Below are 7,310 nucleotides of genomic sequence, written 5' to 3'. Positions count from 1 at the left end.
TTCTGATTGTTATATGGAGACACAAGTCTCAGGGACTTTCCTGCCCAGGCTGTCTTTAGACCGCAGTTCTCAAATCTCAGCTTCCTGAGTAGCTAGGATTACAGCTGTGATCCACTGGCACCAGGCTGAAAATGGGGTATTTTTAGAAAAGAAAATCCACCTCTTCACCTTTGTCTAAACCTCAGATATCACTATTAGGATACTTCAACCTCAACTCATTTCATCAGACATTTGTAAATTTTCTCTTTTCCTTCATGTAGGATTACTGCAGTCAATATGAACTCAGCTGTGGGACTAGATCAATTGTATGTTAAATTGCTAGCACCTACATCAAGAACTATTACACAAAACAAATGAATCCCTCATTTGGAATAATTTTTTTTCTCTTTTTATTACAAATCTTTGCTTGATTACTTCCTAATGTGATATTGGACCTCCTAACAGATTGATGACATTTTCTTTCTCTTCAGCAGTTGTCCTTTTCCACATGTAGTCAAATATTTAAGATTTCAAAGATTTCCATTGATAATTCACTAAGCTGACATCTAAGAAATTGTGCATTTCTGGAATTTGGTCTGCTGTCTTGTTCTTTCATACACAAGCTTTATAAGATTTATTAGTTCTAGAAGAAATTCTACTTTCCAATCTTCATATGACCATTTTCAGTCTCTCTCATCAGTCTTTATGACCCTCTCTCTGGAGTCTCATTGCAGTCTGCCTCATAAAAAATTTTATTAGTTATTAGCTAAATGACTCTCAGCTTCTATTTCTTGCCTGACTTCATGTCATCTGTGATAGCAGCCCTGACTAGCTGTGCTTACTGGAGTTTTTTGTTTGTTTTCTTTATTTGTTTTCTTTTAGAGGTCTAGGATTACTATTCAAAGTATTAGCTTCTTTGGGCCCCAGTGATCCCTTGACCTATATTCAATGGGTTTTTCTCCTAAAGATACAAAGAACAGCTGACTGAATTCCTGTTTTAATTTTCTCAAAACGAGGGAATCTGGCATACTTGCAAAGCCATAAATACTTCTATATAACCACATACAGAAATGGTCTATCAAATTGGCTTTTCAGGGTTGACTGTGAAAAATGTTCATTTCCAAGTCTCCACCATAAAACTGATCACATCCCTTGGAGCAGACTTTTGGAAGGAAGGTTCCCCTTCCTTCCTTATCTTATGATAAATCAAACCATAATATTCTACAGTTGTGGTCAGCCTGGAGCACATTTCCCCAAGAATATTCTGTTGTGTAAAAGAGGACCAACTATCAAAATAAAGGTGAAAATAATTGTCTACTACATAATGATTTATCTTGCTTATATCCATTGTTATTTTCATTACTTCCAACACATGGATAATTTATATTGGGATTAGACAACTGGCAAAGGATCAATGGAATAAACATTCAGTTTACTTTCATATATCCAATATAATATACTTAACCCATTATGGAAAATTAAATTCAATTGTAGAAACAATGTTAGAAATATAAAGTAAGCCTCAATACGTGTAATCTGGCACACATACACCATCTACTCAGAAATTCAGTCTCTTTATAAATATTTATTTGGTACAGAATAATAAAAATTTAACTAATGAATATGACTTTTATGTGTCATCTGAAATACTCCTCTTGTACATAATTGTATGTAATTTTATAGATGTCACCTACACAGGAATTTAACATGCATGTAGAAATCAAATTTCCATAATTTAAATTAGATGAGAGGAATCATACCCTCATGTACTGTGTGGTGTAAATTTTCCCACAGTGCTGAACCTTTCCACCTGATACCGAGTCATGTGCAATAACTTATTATTTGATGTTAAGATGAGTGCTAAGTGTAGAATGCACTTTGAATTATTACAATAATTCCCAGAATTAAAGCAGTAATGATACATTATTTGTTTATATTCTAATGTTTGTCAATTTCACTATGCATGAAATATATTATTGAAACTAGTTTCACTTTCTTCTTTTTTGTAGCAGCTAAAAGTAAAATTATATATTAAATATACATTAAGAAATCAATAATAAGTAATCTATTATTAAAATGATATAGTACTAAACTGTGATTTTAACCATAGTTCTAACAAATTGTGATGTAAACAACATTTAATAAAATTATGGGTAATATTTTTAAACTTACCAGCTTGTTATTGGTTTCCTAATTGTGTCATTTGTTATTTTTGGTCCAAGTTTTGTCTTAATTGTTTAGTTTTCTATTTTATCTCTATTGGTTTGCTGATTGTGTATTTTGTTTTCCCTTTTTAATGACTGATATGAGGCTGAAAATCTGTATGCTAGTTTATTACTTGCTATGTTAAATTAAAATTACTGCTCTCCACAGCTGTTCTAATCTTTGTACAGTACAGTATTTTCCCCAGTACCATATCCTATATTTTACTGAAATTTTAGTGTCAATTTAGTTTACAGAAGGGTTATAGTTACATAAATAAGGTAATGGGTTCATTTCTTTTCTAACTTGTTACCCCTTCACCCATTTTTCTCCTTCTTCCCTCCAAACGGCCCCTCCAAGTTTACTTCCAACATGTTGTCTTGTGTATTTCACTGTTGCATAGGTTACTCCTTTGTCCTTTGTCTCACCATTTTTCCCTTTTCCTTCCCTAGTTCAGATAAACATATTTACAATACCCAGGGTATAAAAATCCAATACAGTGGCTACAGGGTATAAACCATAGTTGGGGAAAACACAAAAGGATGAAAAAGAATCACATAGTATATTAAGAACAATAAAAACAAAGAACATATCTTGGAATTCATTTCACTTAGAATCACCTTATATGGTCAAATGTATATAGTTATAGAGCTATTCTGCTCATCTACTAAATTTATTCTTTATATACACAATAATGCTCCCCTATTACCCACTAATCCCATTTTTAACCAGGTGACCACAAACAAGGCCACACTAAAGCTACCAGAACAATTATGTTTATCACAGTATTATTTACTATAGGTAAGATATGGAATCAACCCAGATGCCCCTCAGTAGATAAATGGATCAAGAAAATGAGATGCACACACGCACACATGAATACTATGCTTTCATCAGAAAACTGATACCACCTCATTTGCAATGAAATGGAAGTTCTTGGGGAAAATCATATTAAGTGAAATAAGCGAGACTTAACGAAACATAAGTCCCATGGTTTTCCATATTTGTATTAATTAGTTAACATCAAGGATAATCTCATGTATTTTAATTTGACATTTTATTCTATGTTGAGCATCCAACATTATTGCTATATTGTTTGTTATTATTTCTGCAAATAGGCAGATATATTTTTAAAAATGTTCTTCTTATCCTTTACTGAAGAAAGAACATCTAAAAGAGCAAACCCTACTAGGAAGAACAACTCCTACTTACTTAGCTTCATTCCTATGTAAAACTAGTGTTGTCCCCTATATCCTCATGTCATACTTTACAACTGTATTATTCATCATCATGTATATCTACTATCTTCTACATTGTGAACTAAATGCCTCACAAATTCCACTTTGCTTCACTTAAAAAAAAATTCTCCCTTAATGTTTGAGGTTGGTTTGTGTGTGTGTGTGTGTGTGTGTGTGTGTGTACAAAAATCAGAAGACAACATTTTTCCTCATATAGAATAGATCTTTGAGGTCATTATAAGTTTTGGCTAATGGGAGAAGTCTCTTGCTATTTTAAGGATGAAACAGAAAAATATATTTGTGCATGCACACAGTTGCTTTATTAATCTGTAGTTGAACACTGAACTTCGATTTATATCTTGGCTGTTTTTGTGAATAATGTGAATAACAATGAACTACAGATATGTTTATGAGTTACCCAGAGAGAAATAATCACATGATTGGTGGGTCAGATGATATTTCAACTTTTCTTTAGAAAACGGCATACTACTTTCTACAAGGAGAATTCTAACCTGTATTTTGACCACAAGTGTAGAAAATTTCCTTTTCTCCACACTCTCACCAGACAACATTATTATATTTTGAGTTTTTTAAAGGGAAGGTTTTCACTGTGTGCAATAGCCAAGACTGGACTTAGACTCAAATCCTTTTACTCCAAACTCCTAAATGCTTGTAATTACAAGCCTTTACCACCAAATCTGGTTCCTTCGTTTTTGTTTTTTTTTTTGATAAGAGTTATAATAGTTATGAAGTTGTATCATCATAATTTTAAATTGCATTTCTCTAATGACTTCTGTTCACAAAGCATTAAGCCAGCATAGAAGTTTTATTAAACACAACTTTGTAAATCGACTTGCGATATTCAGGGCTTTTTGGAAAACATGTCTATTCAGAACTTTTGTCCATTTTTAATCAAGTTTCTTGTTAATCTCATCTTTAATCTCTCTATACAAAGTCAATAATTAATTCAAGGTAGTAGAAAGGAAAAAAATTAAATTCCTAACATTTTTCAATTTCAATAACATGATACTGCTTAAATTATTTTCTGTTTATGCTTGAGACTTTATAAATCAATTTAGGTAGACCTTTTACAAGGCTATATGTGTTTTATTTATTTTACGTTGATTGTTCTCTCTAAACCTGTGTGAATAATTTCCTTTGGTTTCCTTCTATCTCATGTAGTTCAGATTTCAAAATGAAGAATAAATGGAAAAAAGCAAACAAAAATACAGTTCCTCTCATCTTATGATGCCTCTACATGAACGAGGAAAGAGTTCATCTTTATAAGGACATATGATAGAATATCAAAAAGACACTTCATTCTTCTCGGTCTTCCTTATCTTTACGATGTAACTTAAATGATGTAAAACACAATATACTGTTCAGATACTTTTATGTTTTATCAGTTTTGCACATCTTCATATGGTCTTCAGCTCAGTCTACAACATTCCTTGATGATTCTCTCCCTGATATTTTTACACTACCAAAATATAAGATAACCAGTTTGATTTACAGCATGAGAATTTATCCACCTGTCTTCCTTGGAAGCAGAGTATGGTCAATAGATAACATTACTTCTGGTTGCTCACTGCATGTAATGGTTTCTCTAATATTTGTTGTATTCTATTTAGTATTTGAAAATCTCTTGGCTCAACTCAAAGCTCATTCATAGAAGTTTATTTTAAGTATTTCACGAGTTTATTGTTTCTAAATTCTTAAGATAACATTTGTTATAAAACTAATGTTATTACCATATTAGTGTTGAGAAAAATTGTAATTAAAGGCAGTAAGTGCATGGCCCAAAGACACACGGTGAGGAAGGAAATGAGTCAGTTTCCAAAGGTCTTTCAGCAATACAAAAAAGGTAGGTAAAATCTCTACACTTTCTTACTCTCAATTCAATAGTCATATTGTCCAAGAAATAATAGCATACAAAATATTGCCCATGGTGATTGTTTTCTGTCACATTTTGTCTTCAACACAGACTGTGTTGGTGACATTGGGTTATCATGCACAGAGCTGAGCCGATAAATTGAGGTCCAAATAGAGGCAAATTTCTTCTGTCTCACGGTTCCATTATCCTTTTTAAAAAGTACTGAAAATTTTAAATATCATCCATTACTGTCTTTTAAGAATCCAAAAAAGAAATAAATTCACCGATAATCACTCCTAAATGCTTTCAAAGTAGGAGATGATAAAACAGATCCCCATGAAGTAAATTTTCTTCATTTTTTAAAATTATTCTGAAAGCCTTGTATTGGTTGGTCACACCTGTAATCCTATCTACTCGGGATATTTACTCAGGAGCCTGAGATCTCTGGATAACAATTGGAAGCCAATCAGGGCAAAAAAATCATGAAATTATTTTTCAAATTTTTTAATGAGCTAGCAAAGAGCCAGCAATGGAGATGTAGCTCATATTGTAGCTCAACAATCTAGAGAGGAAAGGCCTAGCAAGACCTTGAAACCCTGATTTCAAACTCTGAGAACGCCAACACACATGCATATGTGTGTGGGGGCATGCATGAGGTAACTCGTACATGCACATTTATTCATATTTGCTCCATTCTCTTACTGTCTCAATTCAATATTCATATTGAATATTGGGGTTATATTTACATGAGCAAGGTAATTCGTACATTACCTAATAAGCATTGTTATGTCCTCCTTTATATTTCCCCTACCATCCCTTCCCTCCCACATCCAGAATTATGCTCCCCTCCCCTTTTCTCCCCACCTAAATTTTAAAGTTCATTTTTCAACATAGTGTCTTGTGCATATCTCCTTGTTACAATGGGTCAAACTGTATCCTTATTTGAGCATTTTTCCCCTTCCCCTCCCCAAATTAGAGAAGCGTACATACAAGATGTAGGGGAATCAACTTCAAATACAATGAAAACAGGGGTTATAGCGTGGAGGAGGAACATATAAAGAAACCAAAAAATCATATAGCACATTATAAGTACGTTAGAAACAATAGCAAGAAACACACAAACAAACAAAAAAACCACTTGTGTCCTTATCTTGGTGTTCATTTCCCTTAATCATCTTATCTCTTCGTATGCACATAGATTTTGACCTTTTCTGCTTATCCCAGACATATATTCATTATTGAAAATAAGGGAAACCATGGGACCTATGTTTCTTTGGACTTGGCTTACTTCACTTAATAAAGTTTTTTTTTCCAAGTCTTTCCATTTCCTAACAAAATGGGCGATGTCATTCTTACTGATGGAGGCATAGAATTCCATTGTGTATATATAACACATTTTCTTGATCCATTCATCTACTGAGGGGCATCTGGGTTGATTCCATATCTTAGCTATAATGAATAATGCGGCAATAAACATAGTTGTGCTGGTAGTATTAGTATGTTGTTGTTTGTGATCATTTGGTTAAATCCCCAAAAATAGTATTGTTGGGTCATACAGGATCTTTATGTAGTCTTTTGAGGAACCTCCAGACTGCTTTCCCAAGTTGTTGAACAGTTTACACTCCCACCGACAATGCCGTACGATTCCAGGGTGGGCACATGTCCTCCAGCATCTGTTGTTGTAAAAATATGGATTGATCCAGGAATTTGCAAGTTATCCCAGTGCAGGGGCCATGATAATCTTCTCTGAATCATTCCAATGTTAGTGTATGTGATGCTGAATTGAGCACAGAACATTTTTATATAAAAAGTGTAATTGATTTTATTAAACTAGACAATTCAACAAAAAGTAAGTTGAAAACAATTGTCATGAAATTTTAGAACCAAATATTTCTTACATAAACACACATATAAGTGTAAAGTCTAAATTGATATGTCAAAAACAAAATAATTCCAGATATTTGTTGTTCAAGAGATTTGTAGGAGGAGGAATTCAATTATTCTATTCAAGGCACCTG

General features: G+C 33.1%; 1 non-coding gene across 1 annotated transcript; it reads right to left on the bottom strand.

Moving 5' to 3' along the window:
- Window positions 1–6,975: 6,975 nt before the first annotated feature.
- LOC138811577 (U6 spliceosomal RNA) lies at window positions 6,976–7,082 on the bottom strand. The gene has a single exon (XR_011367433.1). It is a non-coding gene; the product is annotated as a U6 spliceosomal RNA (small nuclear RNA).
- Between the last annotated feature and the right edge of the window lie 228 nt (window positions 7,083–7,310).

The sequence above is a fragment of the Dipodomys merriami genome, unplaced genomic scaffold (assembly GCF_024711535.1).
Source record: "Dipodomys merriami isolate MVZ:Mamm:240054 unplaced genomic scaffold, mDipMer1.0.p SCAF_536, whole genome shotgun sequence".
In the NCBI taxonomy this organism is placed as follows: domain Eukaryota; kingdom Metazoa; phylum Chordata; class Mammalia; order Rodentia; family Heteromyidae; genus Dipodomys; species Dipodomys merriami.
Note: the sequence above shows the minus strand (reverse complement) of the source record. Positions and strands in the feature narration are given on the sequence as shown.